This window comes from Phyllobates terribilis, unplaced genomic scaffold (genome assembly GCF_046119375.1).
Source record: "Phyllobates terribilis strain yellow unplaced genomic scaffold, ASM4611937v1 Scaffold_12__6_contigs__length_324123572, whole genome shotgun sequence".
NCBI classification, from domain to species: domain Eukaryota; kingdom Metazoa; phylum Chordata; class Amphibia; order Anura; family Dendrobatidae; genus Phyllobates; species Phyllobates terribilis.
This window is the reverse complement of record NW_027362772.1, coordinates 111,823,164-111,843,155: the sequence shown is the minus strand read 5'-3', so window position 1 is coordinate 111,843,155 and position 19,992 is coordinate 111,823,164.

Sequence of the window (19,992 nt, the reverse complement as noted above, 5' to 3'; positions counted from 1 at the left end):
CACGACAGGACAACGCATTGGAGGCAAAGTGACGTTGACACTACCCGGAAACAGCTGGCGTGCTGGAACCAGGCTGGGCAGGAGGGAGTACCCGTGCCAAAGACACTGCCGAGAACCAGCTGACGGTACTGGAACCCAGATGGGTAGCAGAAGATACAAGAGCAAATGGAACTACCGAGGACCAGCTGACGGTACTGGAACCCGGATGGGTAGCAGAAGGTACAAGAGCCAATGGAACTACCGAGGACCAGCTGATGTTACTGGAACTCGGTTACTAAGCAGGAGGTACCTGTGCCAGAAAGCACTACCAAGGACCAGCAGACGTTGGTGGAACTTGGATACCGAGAAGGAGGCACCTAATCCAAAGGCACTGCCGAGAACCAGCTGATGGTACTGGAACCCGGATGGGTAGCAGAAGGTACCCATGTAAAAAAAAGTTCAAGGCCGCGAGCCGGCCGCAGTTACCAAAACCCACAGTCCTACAGGGGGTGCTTGTCCTATTGGCACTATGGAACCAGCCTTCATTGCCAGATCCCGCAGCCCACATAGGAGTCACCTAAACTGCAGGCACCATAGAGTCGGCTAACCCGACCACAACACGCCAGGACAATGCATTGGAGGCAAAGTGACGTTGACACTACCCGGAAACAGCTGGCGTGCTGGAACCAGGCAGGGCAGGAGGGAGTACCCGTGCCAAAGTCACTGCCAAGAACCAGCTGACGGTACTGGAACCCGGATGGGTAGCAGAAGGTACAAGAGCCAATGGAACTGCCGAGAACCAGCTGGCGGTGCTGGAGCCCAGGGTAAATACTAAAAACAGAGGAGCCAGAGGTGTATTTGGAGGAGGTTTTACATCCGTAGTACAGTGGATGTGGACAAAGCAGGAGAAATTGCCAGACACACAGCTGGGGATCAGCTGACGTTACTGAACCCCAATAACACTGGAGCAAGCGTTGACTGTGCAGACGGCACTTCTGAGCAGCAACTAGAGGTATTGGAGCCCAGGGTAAATACTAAAAACGGAGGAGCCAGAGGTGTATTTGGAGGAGGTTTTAAATCCGTAGTACAGTGGATGTGGACAAAGCAGGAGAATTTGCCGGACACACAGCTGGGGATCAGCTGACGTTACTGAACCCCAATAACACTGGAGCAAGCGTTGACTGTGCAGACGGCACTTCTGAGCAGCAACTAGCGGTATTGGAGCCCAGGGTAAATACTAAAAACGGAGGAGCCAGAGGTGTATTTGGAGGAGGTTTTAAATTCGTAGTACAGTGAATGTGGACAAAGCAGGAGAATTTGCCGGACACACAGCTGGGGATCAGCTGACGTTACTGAACCCCAATAACACTGGAGCAAGCATTGACTGTGCAGACGGCACTTCTGAGCAGCAACTAGCGGTATTGGAGCCCAGGGTAAATACTAAAAACGGAGGAGCCAGAGGTGTAATTGGAGCAAGTTTTAAATAAGTAGCACAGTGAATATGGACAGAGCAGGAGAAATTGCCGTGAACACAGCAGGGGAACAGCTGACGTTACCGAACCCCAATAACACCGCAGCAAGTGTTGACTGTGCAGACGGCACTTCCGAGCGCCAACTGGCGGTGCTGGAGCCCAGGGATAAGAATGAAAACAGAGGAGCCAGAGGTGTAATTGGAGCAACTTTAAAATGTGTAGTACAGTGGATGTGGACAAAGCAGGAGAAATTGCCGTCCGTACAGCAGGGGAACAGCTGACGTTACCGAACCCCAATAACACGGCAGCAAGTGTTGACTGTGCAGACAGCACTTCCGAGCGCCAACTGGCGGTGCTGGAGCCCAGGGATAAGAATAAAAACAGATAGGAGCCAGAGGTGTAATTGGAGCAAGTTTTAAATAAGTAGCACAGTGAATATGGACAGAGCAGGAGAAATTGCCGTGAACACAGCAGGGGAACAGCTGACGTTACCAAACCCCAATAACACCGCAGCAAGTGTTGACTGTGCAGACGGCACTTCCGAGCGCCAACTGGCGGTGTTGGAGCCCAGGGATAAGAATGAAAACAGAGGAGCCAGAGGTGTAATTGGAGCAACTTTAAAATGTGTAGTACAGTGGATGTGGACAAAGCAGGAGAAATTGCCGTCCGCACAGCAGGGGAACAGCTGACGTTACTGAACCCCAATAACACCGCAGCAAGTGTTGACTGTGCAGACGGCACTTCCGAGCGCCAACTGGCGGTGTTGGAGCCCAGGGATAAGAATGAAAACAGAGGAGCCAGAGGTGTAATTGGAGCAACTTTAAAATGTGTAGTACAGTGGATGTGGACAAAGCAGGAGAAATTGCCGTCCGCACAGGGGGGAACAGTTGACGTTACTGAACCCCAATAACACCGCAGCAAGTGTTGACTGTGCAGACGGCACTTCCGAGCGCCAACTGGCGGTGTTGGAGCCCAGGGATAAGAATGAAAACAGAGGAGCCAGAGGTGTAATTGGAGCAACTTTAAAATGTGTAGTACAGTGGATGTGGACAAAGCAGGAGAAATTGCCGTCCGCACAGCAGGGGAACAGCTGACGTTACTGAACCCCAATAACACCGCAGCAAGTGTTGACTGTGCAGACGGCACTTCCGAGCGCCAACTGGCGGTGTTGGAGCCCAGGGATAAGAATGAAAACAGAGGAGCCAGAGGTGTAATTAGAGCAACTTTAAAATGTGTAGTACAGTGGATGTGGACAAAGCAGGAGAATTTGCCGTCCGCACAGCAGGGGAACAGCTGACGTTACTGAACCCCAATAACACCGCAGCAAGTGTTGACTGTGCAGACGGCACTTCCGAGCGCCAACTGGCGGTGTTGGAGCCCAGGGATAAGAATGAAAACAGAGGAGCCAGAGGTGTAATTGGAGCAACTTTAAAATGTGTAGTACAGTGGATGTGGACAAAGCAGGAGAAATTGCCGTCCGCACAGCAGGGGAACAGCTGACGTTACTGAACCCCAATAACACCGCAGCAAGTGTTGACTGTGCAGACGGCACTTCCGAGCGCCAACTGGCGGTGTTGGAGCTCAGGGATAATACTGAAAACAGAGGAGCCAGAGGTGTATTTGGAGGAGGTTTTAAATCAGTAGTACAGTGGATGTGGACAGAGCAGGAGAAATTGCCGTCCGCACAGCAGGGGAACAGCTGACGTTACTGAACCCCAATAACACGGCAGCAAGTGTTGACTGTGCAGACGGCACTTCCGAGCGCCAACTGGCGGTGTTGGAGCTCAGGGATTACAGTTCAGGTGGTAGAAACATGAACAGAACAGGAGACCTGGATACTGTTGCCAACCAATTATTTATTCTGGAAGAGGACTGGCAAATTCATGAGAGATCCAGGCCTTGTTCATTTTGAGAAAAGTAAGCCGGTCAACGTTATCGGAGGATAGTCGCATGCGACGGTCTGTTAGTACACCACCTGCGGCACTAAAGACGCGTTCCGATAATACACTAGCAGCAGGGCAAGCTAGCACCTCCAGTGCATACTGACTAAGCTCTGGCCATGTATCCAGCTTACAGACCCAAAACTTGAAGGGAGAAGAGCCGTCTGGGAGTACACTAAGAGGGCAAGACATGTAGTCTGTCACCATCTGACGGAAACGTTGCCTCCTGCTGACTGGAGCCGTCTGTGATGGTGTAGACATTTGTGGCGGCGGGGACACAAAACTTTGCCACATTTCGGCCATACTGGTCTTGCCTTGTGCTGAGGCGCTGCTTCTGCTCCCTCTTTGTGCAGAGCTTCCTCCACTGCCTCGACGCACTGAGCTGCTTTGTAAAGCACTAGCAGCACTGCTCTCGGTTGGAATGGAAAACATGATGGAATGCACCAGTGCGTCTTGGTACTCCCGCATTTTACGCTCCCGGTTCAACGGTGTTATGAGGCTTTGTAAGTTGTCCCGGTAGCGAGGATCTAGGAGGGTGGACACCCAATAATCAGCCGTGTTGAGAATGTGGGCGATGCGGCGGTCGTTTCTCAGGCACTGCAGCATGAAATCAACCATGTGCTGCAGACTGCCAACTGGCCAAGAAGCGCTGTCCCCTGCTTGAGGCGTGATCTCTGCCTGCTCTGCATCACCCCACCCTCGCTCTAGATACTGACTACTAGAGCATTGTGTACCTCCCTCCTCTGGACAGATGTCTTCCTCATCCATTGACTCCTCCTCATCCTCCTCACAAAGTGTCCCCTGCCTAGGCCTTTGTGAGGAACCACGTTGCGCAGACTGTAGAGAAGCAGATGGCATTTGTGACTCCTCATCCTCCACCTCTTCCAAAACCTCGTCCCTTAGTGCTTGCAGTGTTTTTTCAAGCAGGCAGATAAGGGGGATAGTCATGCTGACTAGTGCATCATCTGCACTCGCCATCCGCGTGGAATAATCGAAGGCACGCAAAACGTGGCAAATGTCCTTCATAGAGGCCCACTCAGTGGTGGTGAAGTGTGAACGGCGCGCACTGCGACTTGTTTGCGCCTGCTGCAGCTGGTACTCCATTACTGCTGCCTGCTGCTCACACAACCTCTCCAACATATGTAACGTTGAATTCCACCTGGTGGGTAGGTCACATATGATGCGATGTTCCGGAAGACATAATCGGCGCTGCAGAGCTGCAATGCGTGATCTTGCATTGCTGGAACGCCGCAAGTGAGCGCACTCTATGCGGACCTTGTGAAGCAGTGCATCAAGATCCGGATAGTCCCTCAAAAAACTCTGCACGACCAAGTTGAGCACATGTGCCAGACATGGGATGTGAGTGAGGTTGCCTAGGCCCAGAGCTGCCACCAGATTTCGGCCATTGTCACACACTACCATGCCTGGCTGGAAATTCGCTGGCACAAACCACACGTCACTCTGCTGCTTGATGGCATTCCAGAGCTCCTGCGCTGTGTGGCTTCGATTCCCCAAAGAAATTAATTTTAATACGGCCTGTTGACGTTTGGCCACGGCTGTGCTCATATCGGTCATCATAACAGGTAACCGTTCACGGGTCGATGTGGAGGTAGACCGTGACGGCTCCTGCAGCGCTGATTCAGAGGAACTGGAGTATGAGGAGGAGTCAATGTGTACAGACTGGATTCCTGCAATCCTTGGAGTTGGCAGAACACGTACAGCGCCACTCTCAAGATCTGTACCCGGCTCCACAACATTTACCCAATGGGCAGTGAGGGAAAGGTATCATCCCTGTCCATGCTTACTGGTCCACGCATCAGTGGTCAGGTGGACCTTGCTACTGACGGCGTTTTGTAGCGCATGTTTAATTTTTCCCTCCACATGACGTTGCAGGGCAGGGACGGCTTGCCTGCTGAAATAAAAGCGGCTGGGCACGTTGTATTGTGGGACTGCCAATGCCATAAAGTTACGGAATGTGTCAGTCTCCACCAGCCTGAATGATAGCATTTCAAGGGCCAGTAGTTTAGCAATGCCAGCATTCAGAGCCTGTGCTCGGGGGTGGTTTGCCGAGTATGGGCGCCTTTTCTCCCATGCCTGTGCTAACGATGGCTGTAGACTGGCCTGGGAGTGTGAGGATGACTGGGAAAGAGGTGCTGTGGGTGGAATTACACTGTGTCTCTGTACAACAGTGCCAGAGATTCTTCCATGGCGATCCTGTGAGGAAGCCGAACCAGCTGTGTGTGAGCTGGAGGAAGAGGCTACAACACGAGCTGAAGAGGTGGTAGGTGGCGCTGTAGGTTGGCCTAGGTCTTCAGTGTGTTTTTGTAACTCCACCACGTGCTTGGTCCGCACATGTTTCCACATATTTGTGGTATTGAGGTTGCTGACACTTTTCCCTCTTTTCACCTTCTGATCACACAGCTTGCATTTGACAAAGCAAATGTCATCTGCAACTGTGTCAAAAAAGGACCAGGCACTGCAAGTCTTGGGAGCGCCCGCTTTGGATTTTGGAAGAGCCATGCTCCTAATGGGTGCCGAAGTGGAGGCTACAGGCAACCAAGTCTGCCCCCTCCCTCTCCCTCCTTTTTGGGCCGTTCGGGGAATCTCTTCCTCAGAGCTGCTCCCACCACCTTCCTGTCCCTCACGCCATGATGGGTCAAGGACCTCATCATCTACACCACCCTCTTCAAACAACTGCTTCTCCTGGGTAGTCTTGACAGCACAGTACGCACCAGAAAGTGGCACCTGAGTCTCATCATCAGATGCGTACTGAGGAGTGCTGCTCACCATAGGCCCACCCGCCTCTTCAGATTCATAGAGACAAAACGGTTGTGCATCACTGCATACTACCTCTTCTTCAAATTCTCGAATTCTGCTTGGCTGGCCCCCTCTTTCCAAGCCAAGAGATTCAGAGAACAGAAGTAGAGATGGCTCCTGTCCAGGGCTCTCTGACTGCCTGGGCAATTTGGCAGGTGGTGAAGAGACAGATGGGTGCTCTTCAGTGCTCAGGACCTGAGAGGATCTGGAACTAATTGAAGTCGATGCGTTAGCTGCCATCCATCCGACAACGGCTTCAATTTGGTCCTCACGCAGCAGTGGGGTACGGCTAGCTCCTACAAAGCTGCGCATAAAGGACTGTTCCCTGGTAAAACTGGGGGATGCTGAGTCACTGGTGCCCGCAGCAGGCACAGAATCCCCACGTCCTCTCCCTGCAGGCACAGAATCCTCATGTCCTCTCCCTGCAGAAACTCCACGCCCACGCCCACGACCACATGCCTTACTCCCTGCCTTCTTCATCTTGGTAGACTGATAAAGATAGGCAGAAAAGTACTAAGGGCTTAGTGTGCTTATTCCTGAACAGCTGCTAACAGGTATAAGAAACACTAATTTTATAAAGTGTGGACTAGACTTTAATATGAGCAAATGTGGCCTACACAACTGTAAAGTGGAGTGTTTGGTGAACTTTATTTAGGTTTTTTTTGTCACAAAAAGACACTGGATGTGCCTAAAGATGTAATAACGATAGTATCACAAACTTTTTGTAGCTATTACAATGTAGGAAGGTAACCTACAATGCAATAGATGAGGCTGCAAAAAATAGGCTAATACTAATCTGGCTGGGGCTGCAGGGCCCAATGCTGCAGAAAGGCTCCTCTATCTACTCCTATATAGTGTGTTTGGAATCAATTTAGCTGAATACGGATGGAACCACCACACTAATAGGAGATATCAGGAAAAATTATGAATTGGCAATAAAGGACAATGTATGAGGCAGTGACACACACTGAGTGCACTACAACCAGACGGGGTTGAAGCACACACTACAGGGTGAGCTGCACTCACACACCAGACCTTGCAGACAGCGGTGAACAGTACAGATGCAGAGCACTGTGCACTAGCGCTGCAAGACCAAAAAAATTTCTCTATCTACTCCTATATAGTGTGTTTGGAACCAATTTAGCTGAATACGGATGGAACCACCACACTAATAGGAGATATCAGGAAAAATTATGAATTGGCAAAAAAGGACAATGTATGAGGCAGTGACACACACTGAGTGCACTACAACCAGACGGGGTTGAAGCACACACTACAGGGTGAGCTGCACTCACACACCAGACCTTGCAGACAGCGGTGAACAGTACAGATGCAGAGCACTGTGCACTAGTGCTGCAAGACGGAAAAAAAATTCTCTATCTACTCCTATATAGTGTGTTTGGAACCAATTTAGCTGAATACAGATGGAACCACCACACTAATAGGAGATATCAGGAAAAATTATGAATTGGCAAAAAACGACAATGTATGAGGCAGTGACACACACTGAGTGCACTACAACCAGACGGGGTTGAAGCACACACTACAGGGTGAGCTGCACTCACACACCAGACCTTGCAGACAGCGGTGAACAGTACAGATGCAGAGCACTGTGCACTAGTGCTGCAAGACGGAAAAAAATTTCTCTATCTACTCCTATATAGTGTGTTTGAAACCAATTTAGCTGAATACAGATGGAACCACCACACTAATAGGAGATATCAGGAAAAATTATGAATTGGCAAAAAAGGACAATGTATGAGGCAGTGACACACACTGAGTGCACTACAACCAGACTTGGCTGAAGCACACACTACAGGGTGAGCTGCACTCACACACACAGACCTTGCAGACAGCGGTGAACAGCACAGGGAACTGTGCACTAGCGCTGCAAGGCACAGTGATTTAGAAAGTAGCTTGGGTAAAGCAGTATAGAGCAAATAGGTAGCTAAAACTGTCCCTCAGAACAACAGCGTCCTATCCCTAACTGAATTCACAGCAGAGTGAGCTCAAAATGGCGGCGGCGGCTTTTATAGTGCATCATGACATCATTTCAGCAGCCAATCACAGCCATGCCATTAGTTAAGATGCCTACATGCCTAGCAAGATGTGCCCACACTTCTTAGGATCCTCATTGGCTGAATAAAATGAAAATGGCACATTGCATTATGGGAACTTCCGATTCCGGTATACGATATTGCAAAAGTATCGGAATTAAGTATCGGAATTCCGATACCGCGAATATCGGCCGATACCCGATATTTCAGTATCGGAATGCTCAACACTATCACTGACATTTGCCCTATCTGAAAGTCTGATAAACGCCGGAAAAATGACTAATTCCAAAAAAAATTTTTTTTTAACTTTTTTCAATTTTACCCCCGTGGGATATATATTCTACCCACACACATTTGGAACTCTCCTGGGGTACCCTCACACATATTATTCCCTCATTTAGTGGACATTTTCACAAAAAAGTGACATTTTCAAAAATCTGAAATATTGGCTGAAAACGACTCAATGTCAAGGACTCATTGGGCGAATCGCTCTGTAACTGAAATCGGAATGCTCACTGACATTTGCCCTATCTGAAAGTCTGATAAACGCCGGAAAAATGACTAAGTGCAAAAAAAAAATTTTTAAACTTTTTTCAATTTTATCCCTGTGGGATATATATTCTATCCACACACATTTGGAACTCTCCTGGGGTACCCTCACACATATTATTCCCTCATTTAGTGGATATTTTCACAAAAAAGAGAAATTTTAAAAAATCCAAAATATTGGCTGAAAACGACTCAATGTCAAGGACCCATTGGGCGAATCGATCTGGAACTGAAATCGGAACGCTCACTAACATTTGCCCTATCTGAAAGTCTGATAAACGCCGGAAAAATGACTAAGTGCAAAAAAAAAAAATTTTAAACTTTTTTCAATTTTATCCCTGTGGGATATATATTCTATCCACACACATTTGGAACTCTCCTGGGGTACCCTCACACATATTATTCCCTCATTTAGTGGATATTTTCACAAAAAAGTGACATTTTCAAAAATCCAGAAAATTGGCTGAAAACGACTAAATATCAAGGACTCATTGGGCGAATCGCTCTGGAACTGAAATCAGAACGCTCACTGACATTTGCCCTATCTGAAAGTCTGGTAAACGCCGGAAAAATGACTAAGTCGAAAAAAAAAAATGTTCAACTTTTTTCAATTTTACACCCGTGAGATATATATTCTACCCACACACATTTGGAACTCTCCTGGAGTACCCTCACACATATTATTCCCTCATTTAGTGGATATTTTCACAAAAAAGTGACATTTTCAAAAATCCAGAAAATTGGCTGAAAACGACTAAATATCAAGGACTCATTGGGCGAATCGCTCTGGAACTGAAATCGGAACGCTCACTGACATTTGCCCTATGTGAAAGACTGAAAAAATGCCGGAAAAATAACTAAGTCCAAAAAAAAATTTTTTTCAACTTTTTTCAATTTTACCCCCGTGGGATACATATTCTACCCACACACATTTGGAACTCTCCTGGGGTACCCTCACACATATTATTCCCTCATTTAGTGGATATTTTCACAAAAAAGTGAAATTTTCAAAAATCCAAAATATTGGCTGAAAACGACTCAATGTCAAGGACTCATTGGGCGAATTGCTCTGGAACTGAAATCGGAACGCTCACTGACATTTGCCCTATCTGAAAGTCTGATAAACGCCGGAAAAATGACTAATTGCAAAAAAAAACTTTTTAAACTTATTTCAATTTTATCCCCGTGGGATATATATTCTACACACACACATTTGGAACTCTCCTGGGGTACCCTCACACATATTATTCCCTCATTTAGTGGATATTTTCACAAAAAAGTGACATTTTCAAAAATCCAAATTATTGGCTGAAAACAACTCAATGTCAAGGACTCATTGGGCGAATTGCTCTGGAACTGAAATTGGAACGCTCACTGACATTTCCCCTATCTGAAAGTCTGATAAACGCTGAAAAAATGACTAAATCCAAGAAAAAAATTTTTCAGGTTTTTTCAATTTTACCCACGTGGGATATATATTCTACCCACACACATTTGTAACTCTCCTGGGGTACAATCACACATATTGTTCCCTCATTTAATGGATATTTTCACAAAAAAGTGAAATTTTCAAAAATCCAGAAAATTGGCTGAAAACGACTAAATATCAAAGACTCATTAGGCGAATCGCTCTGGAACTGAAATCGGAACACTCACTGACATTTGCCCTATCTGAAAGTCCGATAAACGTCGGAAAAATGACTAAGTCCAAGAAAAAAATTTTTTTAAACTTTTTTCAATTTTACCCCCGTGGGATATATATTCTATCCACACACATTTGGAACTCTCCTGGGGTACCCTCACACATATTATTCCCTTCTTTAGTGGATATTTTCACAAAAAAGTGAAATTTTCAAAAAATCAGAAAATTGCCTGAAAACGACTAAATATCAAGGACTCATTGGACGAATCGCTCTGGAACTGAAATCGGAATGCTCTCTGACATTTGCTCTATCTGAAAGTCTGATAAACGCCGGAAAAATGACTAAGTCCAAAAAAAATTTTTTTTAAACTTTTTTCAATTTTACCCCCATGGGATATATATTCTACCCACACACATTTGGAACTCTCCTGGGGTACCCTCAAACATATTATTCCCTCATTTAGTGGATATTTTCACAGAAAAGTGAAATTTTAAAAAATCCAAAATATTGACTGAAAACGACTCAATGTCAAGGACTCATTGGGCGAATCGCTCTAGAACTGAAATCGGAACGCTCACTGACATTTCCCCTATCTGAAAGTCTGATAAACGCTGGAAAAATGACTAAATCCAAGAAGAAAAATTTTTCAGGTTTTTTCAATTTTACCCCCGTGGGATATATATTCTACCCACACACATTTGGAACTCTCCTGGGGTACCCTCACACATATTATTCCCTCATTAAGTGGATATTTTCACAAAAAATGAAATTTTCAAAAATCCAGAAAATTGGCTGAAAACGACTAAACATCAAGGACTCATTAGGCGAATCGCTCTGGAACTGTAATCGGAACGCTCACTGACATTTCTCCTATCTGAAAGTCTGATAAATGCCGGAAAAATGACTAAGTGCAAAAAAAAAAATTTTCAAATTTTTTCAATTTTACACCCGTGAGATATATATTCTACAGACACACATTTGGAACTCTCCTGGGGTACCCTCACACATATTATTCCCTCATTTAGTGGATATTTTCACAAAAAAGTGCCATTTTCAAAAATCCAGAAAATTGGCTGAAAACGACTAAATATCACGGACTCATTGGGCAAATCGCTCTGGAACTGAAATCGGAACGCTCACTGACATTTGCCCTATCTGAAAGTCTGATAAACGCCTGAAAAATGACTAAGTCCCAAAAAATTTTTTTTTTAACTTTTTTCAATTTTACCCCCGTGGGATATATATTCTACCCACACACATTTGGAACTCTCCTGGGGTACCCTCACACATATTATTCCCTCATTTAGTGGATATTTTCTCAAAAAGTGAAATTTTCAAAAATCCAGAAAATTGGATGAAAACGACTAAATATCAAGGACTCATTGGGCGAATGGCTCTGGAACTGAAATCGGAACGCTCACTGACATTTGCCCTATCTGAAAGTCTGATAAACGCCGGAAAAATGACTGTCCAAAAAAAAATTTTTTTCAACTTTTTTCAATTTTACCCCCGTGGGATACATATTCTACCCACACACATTTGGAACTCTCCTGGGGTACCCTCACACATATTATTCCCTCATTTAGTGGATATTTTCACAAAAAAGTGAAATTTTCAAAAATCCAAAATATTGGCTGAAAACGACTCAATGTCAAGGACTCATTGGGCGAATTGCTCTGGAACTGAAATTGGAACGCTCACTGACATTTGCCCTATCTGAAAGTCTGATAAACGCCGGAAAAATGACTAATTGCAAAAAAAAACTTTTTAAACTTATTTCAATTTTATCCCCGTGGGATATATATTCTACACACACACATTTGGAACTCTCCTGGGGTACCCTCACACATATTATTCCCTCATTTAGTGGATATTTTCACAAAAAAGTGACATTTTCAAGAATCCAAATTATTGGCTGAAAACAACTCAATGTCAAGGACCCATTGGGCGTATCGCTCTGGAGCTGAAATCGGAACGCTCACAGACATTTGCCCTATCTGAAAGTCTGATAAACGCTGAAAAAATGACTAAATCCAAGAAGAAAAATTTTTCAGGTTTTTTCAATTTTACCCCCTTGGGATATATATTCTACCCACACACATTTGTAACTCTCCTGGGGTACAATCACACATATTGTTCCCTCATTTAATGGATCTTTTACAAAAAAGTGAAATTTTCAAAAATCCAGAAAATTGGCTGAAAACGACTAAATATCAAAGACTCATTAGGCGAATCGCTCTGGAACTGAAATCCGAACACTCACTGACATTTGCCCTATCTGAAAGTCCGATAAACGCCGGAAAAATGACTAAGTCCAAGAAAAAATTTTTTTTAAACTTTTTTCAATTTTACCCCCGTGGGATATATATTCTATCCACACACATTTGGAACTCTCCTGGGGTACCCTCACACATATTATTCCCTTCTTTAGTGGATATTTTCACAAAAAAGTGAAATTTTCAAAAATTCAGAAAATTGCCTGAAAACGACTAAATATCAAGGACTCATTGGACGAATCGCTCTGGAACTGAAATCGGAATGCTCTCTGACATTTGCTCTATCTGAAAGTCTGATAAACGCCGGAAAAATGACTAAGTCCAAAAAAAAATTTTTTTAAACTTTTTTCAATTTTACCCCCATGGGATATATATTCTACCCACACACATTTAGAACTCTCCTGGGGTGCCCTCACACATATTATTCCCTCATTTAGTGGATATTTTCTCAAAAAAGTGAAATTTTCAAAAATCCAGAAAATTGGATGAAAACGACTAAATATCAAGGACTCATTGGGCGAATGGCTCTGGAACTGAAATCGGAACGATCACTGACATTTGCCCTATCTGAAAGTCTGATAAACGCCGGAAAAATGACTATGTCCAAAAAAAATTTTTTTTTAACTTTTTTCAATTTTACCCCCATGGGATATATATTCTACCCACACACATTTGGTACTCTCCTGGGGTACCCTCACACATATTATTCCCTCATTTAGTGGATATTTTCACAAAAAAAGTGAAATTTTCAAAAATCCAGAAAATTGGCTGGAAACGACTAAATATCAAGGACTCATTGGGCGAATCGCTCTGGAACTGAAATCGGAATGCTCACTGACATTTGCCCTATCTGAAAGTCTGATAAACGTGGAAAAAATGACTAAGTCCAAAAAAATTTTTTTTTTAACTTTTTTCAATTTTACCCCCGTGGGATATATATTCTACCCACACACATTTGGAACTCTCCTGGGGTACCCTCACACATATTATTCCCTCATTTAGTGGATATTTTCACAAAAAAGTGAAATTTTCAAAAATCCAGAAAATTGGCTGAAAACGACTAAATATCAAGGACTCATTGGGCGAATCGCTCTGGAACTGAAATCGGAATGCTCACTGACATTTGCCCTATCTGAAAGTCTGATAAACGCCGGAAAAATGACTAAGTCCAAAAAAAAAAATTTTCAAGTTTTTTCAATTTTCCACCCTTGAGATATATATTCTACCCACACACATTTGGAACTCTCCTGGGGTACCCTCACACATATTATTCCCTCATTTAGTGGATATTTTCTCAAAAAAGTGAAATTTTCAAAAATCCAGTAAATTGGATGAAAACGACTAAATATCAAGGACTCATTGGGCGATTGGCTCTGGAACTGAAATCAGAAAGCTCACTGACATTTGCCCTATCTGAAAGTCTGATAAACGCCGGAAAAATGACTAAGTCCAAAAAAAATTTTTTCAACTTTTTTCAATTTTACCCCCGTGGGATATATATTCTACCCACACACATTTGGAACTCTCCTGGGGTACCCTCACACATTATATTCCCTCATTTAGCGAATATTTTCACAAAAAAGTGAAATTTTCAAAAATCCAAAATGTTGGCTGAAAACGACTCATTGTCAAGGACCCATTGGGCGAATCGCTCTGGAACTGAAATCGGAACGCTCACTGACATTTCCCCTATCTGAAAGTCTGATAAACGCCGGAAAAATGACTAAATCCAAGAAGAAAAATTTTTCAGGTTTTTTCAATTTTATCCACGTGGGATATATATTCTACCCACACACATTTGGAACTCTCCTGGGGTTCCCTCACACATATTATGCCCTCATTTAGTGGATATTTTCACAAAAAATTGAAATTTTCAAAAATCCAGAAAATTGGCTGAAAACAATTAAATATCAAGTACTCATTGGGCGAATCGCTCTGGAACTGAAATCGGAATGCTCACTGACATTTCCCCTATCTGAAAGTGTGATAAACGCCGGAAAAATGACTAAGTCCAAAAAAAAATATTTTTAAACTTTTTTCAATTTTACCCCCGTGGGATATATATTCTACCTCAAACATTTGGAACTCTCCTGGGGTACCCACACACATATTATTCCCTCATTTAGTGGATATTTTCACAAAAAAGTGAAATTTTCAAAAATCCAGAAAATTGGCTGAAAACGACTAAACATCAAGGACTCATTAGGTGAATCGCTCTGGAACTGAAATCGGTACGCTCACTGACATTTCTCCTATCTGAAAGTCTGATAAACGCAGGAAAAATGACTAAGTCCAAAAAAAAAAATTTTTCAACTTTTTTCAATTTTACCCCCGTGGGATATATATTCTACCCACACTCATTTGGAACTCTCCTGGGGCACCCTCACACATATTATTCCCTCATTTAGTGGATATTTTCACAAAAAAGTGAAATTTTCAAAAATCCAGAAAATTTGCTGAAAACAACTAAATATCAAGGACTCATTGGGCGAATCGCTCTGGAACTGAAATCGGAACGCTCACTGACATTTGCCCTATCTGAAAGTCTGATAAACGCCGGAAAAATGACTAAGTGCAAAAAAAAAAATTTTTCAAATTTTTTCAATTTTACACCCGTGAGATATATATTCTACAGACACACATTTGGAACTCTCCTGGGGTACCCTCACACATATTATTCCCTCATTTAGTGGATATTTTCACAAAAAAGTGAAATTTTCAAAAATCCAGAAAATTGGCTGAAAACAATTAAATATCAAGGACTCATTGGGCGAATCGCTCTGGAACTGAAATCGGAATGCTCACTGACATTTCCCCTATCTGAAAGTGTGATAAAAACCGGAAAAATGACTAAGTCTAAAAAAATTTTTTTTTCAACTTTTTTCAATTTTACCCCCGTGGGATATATATTCTACCCACACACATTTGGAAATCTCCTGGGGTACCCTCACACATATTATTCTCTCATTTAGTGGATATTTTCACAAAAAAGTGAAATTTTCAAAAATCCAAAATATTGGCTGAAAACAACTCAATGTCAAGGACTCATTGGGCGAATCGCTCTGGAACTGAAATCGGAACGCTCACTGACATTTCCCCTATCTGAAAGTCTGATAAACGCCGGAAAAATGACTAAGTCCAAAAAAAAAAATTTTTCAACTTTTTTCAATTTTACCCCCGTGGGATATATATTCTACCCACACACATTTGGAACTCTCCTGGGGTACCCTCACACATATTATTCCCTCATTTAGTGGATATTTTCACAAAAAAGTGAAATTTTCAAAAATCCAGAAAATTGGATGAAAACGACTAAATATCAAGGACTCATTGGGCGAATGGCTCTTGAACTGAAATCGGAATGCTCACTGACATTTGCCCTATCTAAAAGTCTGATAAACGGCGGAAAAATGACTAAGTCCAAAAAAAATTTTTTTTCACATTTTTTCAATTTTACCCCCGTGGGATATATATTCTACCCACACTCATTTGGAACTCTCCTGGGGCACCCTCACACATATTATTCCCTCATTTAGTGGATATTTTCACAAAGAAGTGAAACTTTCAAAAATCCAAAATATTGGCTGAAAACGACTCAATGTCAAGGACCCATTGGGCGAATCGCTCTGGAACTGAAATCGGAACGCTCACTGACATTTCTCGTATCTGAAAGTCTGATAAACGCCGGAAAAATGACTAAGTGCAAAAAAAAAAATTTTCAAATTTTTTCAATTTTACACCCGTGAGATATATATTCTACAGACACACATTTGGAACTCTCCTGGGGTACCCTCACACATATTATTCCCTCATTTAGTGGATATTTTTACAAAAAAGTGAAATTTTCAAAAATCCAGAAAATTGGCTGAAAACAATTAAATATCAAGGACTCATTGGGCCAATCGCTCTGGAACTGAAATCGGAATGCTCACTGACATTTCCCCTATCTGAAAGTGTGATAAACGCCGGAAAAAATACTAAGTCTAAAAAAATTTTTTTTTCAACTTTTTTCAATTTTACCCCCGTGGGATATATATTCTACCCACACACATTTGGAACTCTCCTGGGGTACCCTCACACATATTATTCCCTCATTTAGTGGATATTTTCTCAAAAAAGTGAAATTTTCAAAAATCCAGAAAATTGGATGAAAACGACTAAATATCAAGGACTCATTGGGCGAATGGCTCTGGAACTGAAATCGGAACGCTCACTGACATTTGCCCTATCTGAAAGTCTGATAAACGCCGGAAAAATGACTGTCCAAAAAAAAATTTTTTTAAACTTTTTTCAATTTTACCCCCGTGGGATATATATTCTACCCACACACATTTGGTACTCTCCTGGGGTACCCTCACACATATTATTCCCTCATTTAGTGGATATTTTCACAAAAAAGTGAAATTTTCAAAAATCCAGAAAATTGGCTGAAAACGACTAAATATCAAGGACTCATTGGGCAAATCGCTCTGGAACTGAAGTCGGAACGCTCACTGACATTTGCCCTATCTGAAAGTCTGATAAACGCCGGAAAAATGACTAAGTCCAAAAAAATTTTTTTTTAAACTTTTTTCAGTTTTACCCCCGTGGGATATATATTCTACCCACACACATTTGGAACTCTCCTGGGGTACCCTCACACATATTATTCCCTCATTTAGTGGATATTTTCACAAAAAAGTGAAATTTTCAAAAATCCAGAAAATTGGCTGAAAACAATTAAATATCAAGGACTCATTGGGCCAATCGCTCTGGAACTGAAATCGGAATGCTCACTGACATTTCCCCTATCTGAAAGTGTGATAAACGCCGGAAAAATGACTAAGTCTAAAAAAATTTTTTTTTAAACTTTTTTCAATTTTACCCCTGTGGGATATATATTCTACCCACACACATTTGGAACTCTCCTGGGGTACCCTCACACATATTATTCCCTCATTTAGTGGATATTTTCTCAAAAAAGTGAAATTTTCAAAATCCAGAAAATTGGATGAAAACGACTAAATATCAAGGACTCATTGGGCGAATGGCTCTGGAACTGAAATCGGAACGCTCACTGACATTTGCCCTATCTGAAAGTCTGATAAACGCCGGAAAAATGACTGTCCAAAAAAAAATTTTTTTAAACTTTTTTCAATTTTACCCCCGTGGGATATATATTCTACCCACACACATTTGGTACTCTCCTGGGGTACCCTCACACATATTATTCCCTCATTTAGTGGATATTTTCACAAAAAAGTGAAATTTTCAAAAATCCAGAAAATTGGCTGAAAACGACTAAATATCAAGGACTCATTGGGCGAATCGCTCTGGAACTGAAATCGGAACGCTCACTGACATTTGCCCTATGTGAAAGACTGAAAAAATGCCGGAAAAATAACTAAGTCCAAAAAAAAATTTTTTTCAACTTTTTTCAATTTTACCCCCGTGGGATACATATTCTACCCACACACATTTGGAACTCTCCTGGGGTACCCTCACACATTTTATTCCCTCATTTAGTGGATATTTTCACAAAAAAGTGAAATTTTCAAAAATCCAAAATATTGGCTGAAAACGACTCAATGTCAAGGACTCATTGGGCGAATTGCTCTGGAACTGAAATTGGAACGCTCACTGACATTTGCCCTATCTGAAAGTCTGATAAACGCCGGAAAAATGACTAATTGCAAAAAAAAACTTTTTAAACTTATTTCAATTTTATCCCCGTGGGATATATATTCTACACACACACATTTGGAACTCTCCTGGGGTACCCTCACACATATTATTCCCTCATTTAGTGGATATTTTCACAAAAAAGTGACATTTTCAAAAATCCAAATTATTGGCTGAAAACAACTCAATGTCAAGGACCCATTGGGCGTATCGCTCTGGAGCTGAAATCGGAACGCTCACAGACATTTGCCCTATCTGAAAGTCTGATAAACGCTGAAAAAATGACTAAATCCAAGAAGAAAAATTTTTCAGGTTTTTTCAATTTTACCCCCATGGGATATATATTCTACCCACACACATTTGGAACTCTCCTGGGGTACCCTCAAACATATTATTCCCTCATTTAGTGGATATTTTCACAGAAAAGTGAAATTTTAAAAAATCCAAAATATTGACTGAAAACGACTCAATGTCAAGGACTCATTAGGCGAATCGCTCTGGAACTGAAATCGGAACGCTCACTGACATTTCCCCTATCTGAAAGTCTGATAAACGCCGGAAAAATGACAGAGTGCAAAAAAAAAAATTTTCAAATTTTTTCAATTTTACACCCATGAGATATATATTCTACCCACACACATTTGGAACTCTCCTTGGGTACCCTCACACATATTATTCCCTCATTTAGTGGATATTTTCTCAAAAAAGAGAAATTTTCAAAAATCCAGAAAATTTCATGAAAACGACTAAATATCAAGGACTCATTGGGCGAATCGCTCTGGAACTGAAATCGGAACGCTCACTGACATTTGCCCTATCTGAAAGTCTGATAACCGCCGGAAAAATGACTAAGTCCCAAAAATTTTTTTTTTCAACTTTTTTCAATTTTACCCCCGTGGGATATATATTCTACCCACACACATTTGGAACTCTCCTGGGGTACCCTCACACATATTATTCCCTCACTTAGTGGATATTTTCACAAAAAAGTGAAATTTTCAAAAATCCAGAAAATTGGCTGAAAACGACTAACTATCAAGGACTCATTGGGCGAATCGCTCTGGAACTGAAATCGGAACGCTCACTGACATTTGCCCTATCTGAAAGTCTGATAAACGCCGGAAAAATGACTAAGTCGAAAAAAAAAAAATTTCAACTTTTTTCAATTTTACACCCGTGGGATATATATTCTACCCACACACATTTGGAACTCTCCTGGGGTACCCTCACACATATTATTCCCTCACTTAGTGGATATTTTCACAAAAAAGTGACATTTTCAAAAATCCAGAAAATTGGCTGAAAACGACTAAATATCAAGGACTCATTGGGCAAATCGCTCTGGAACTGAAATCGGAACGCTCACTGACATTTGCCCTATCTGAAAATCTGATAAACGCCGGAAAAATGACTAAGTCCAAAAAAAATTTTTTTTTAACTTTTTTCAATTTTACCCCCGTGGGATATATATTCTACCCACACACATTTGAAACTCTCCTGGGGTACCCTCACACATATTATTCCCTCACTTAGTGGATATATTCACAAAAAAGTGAAATGTTCAAAAATCCAGAAAATTGGCTGGAAACGACTAAATA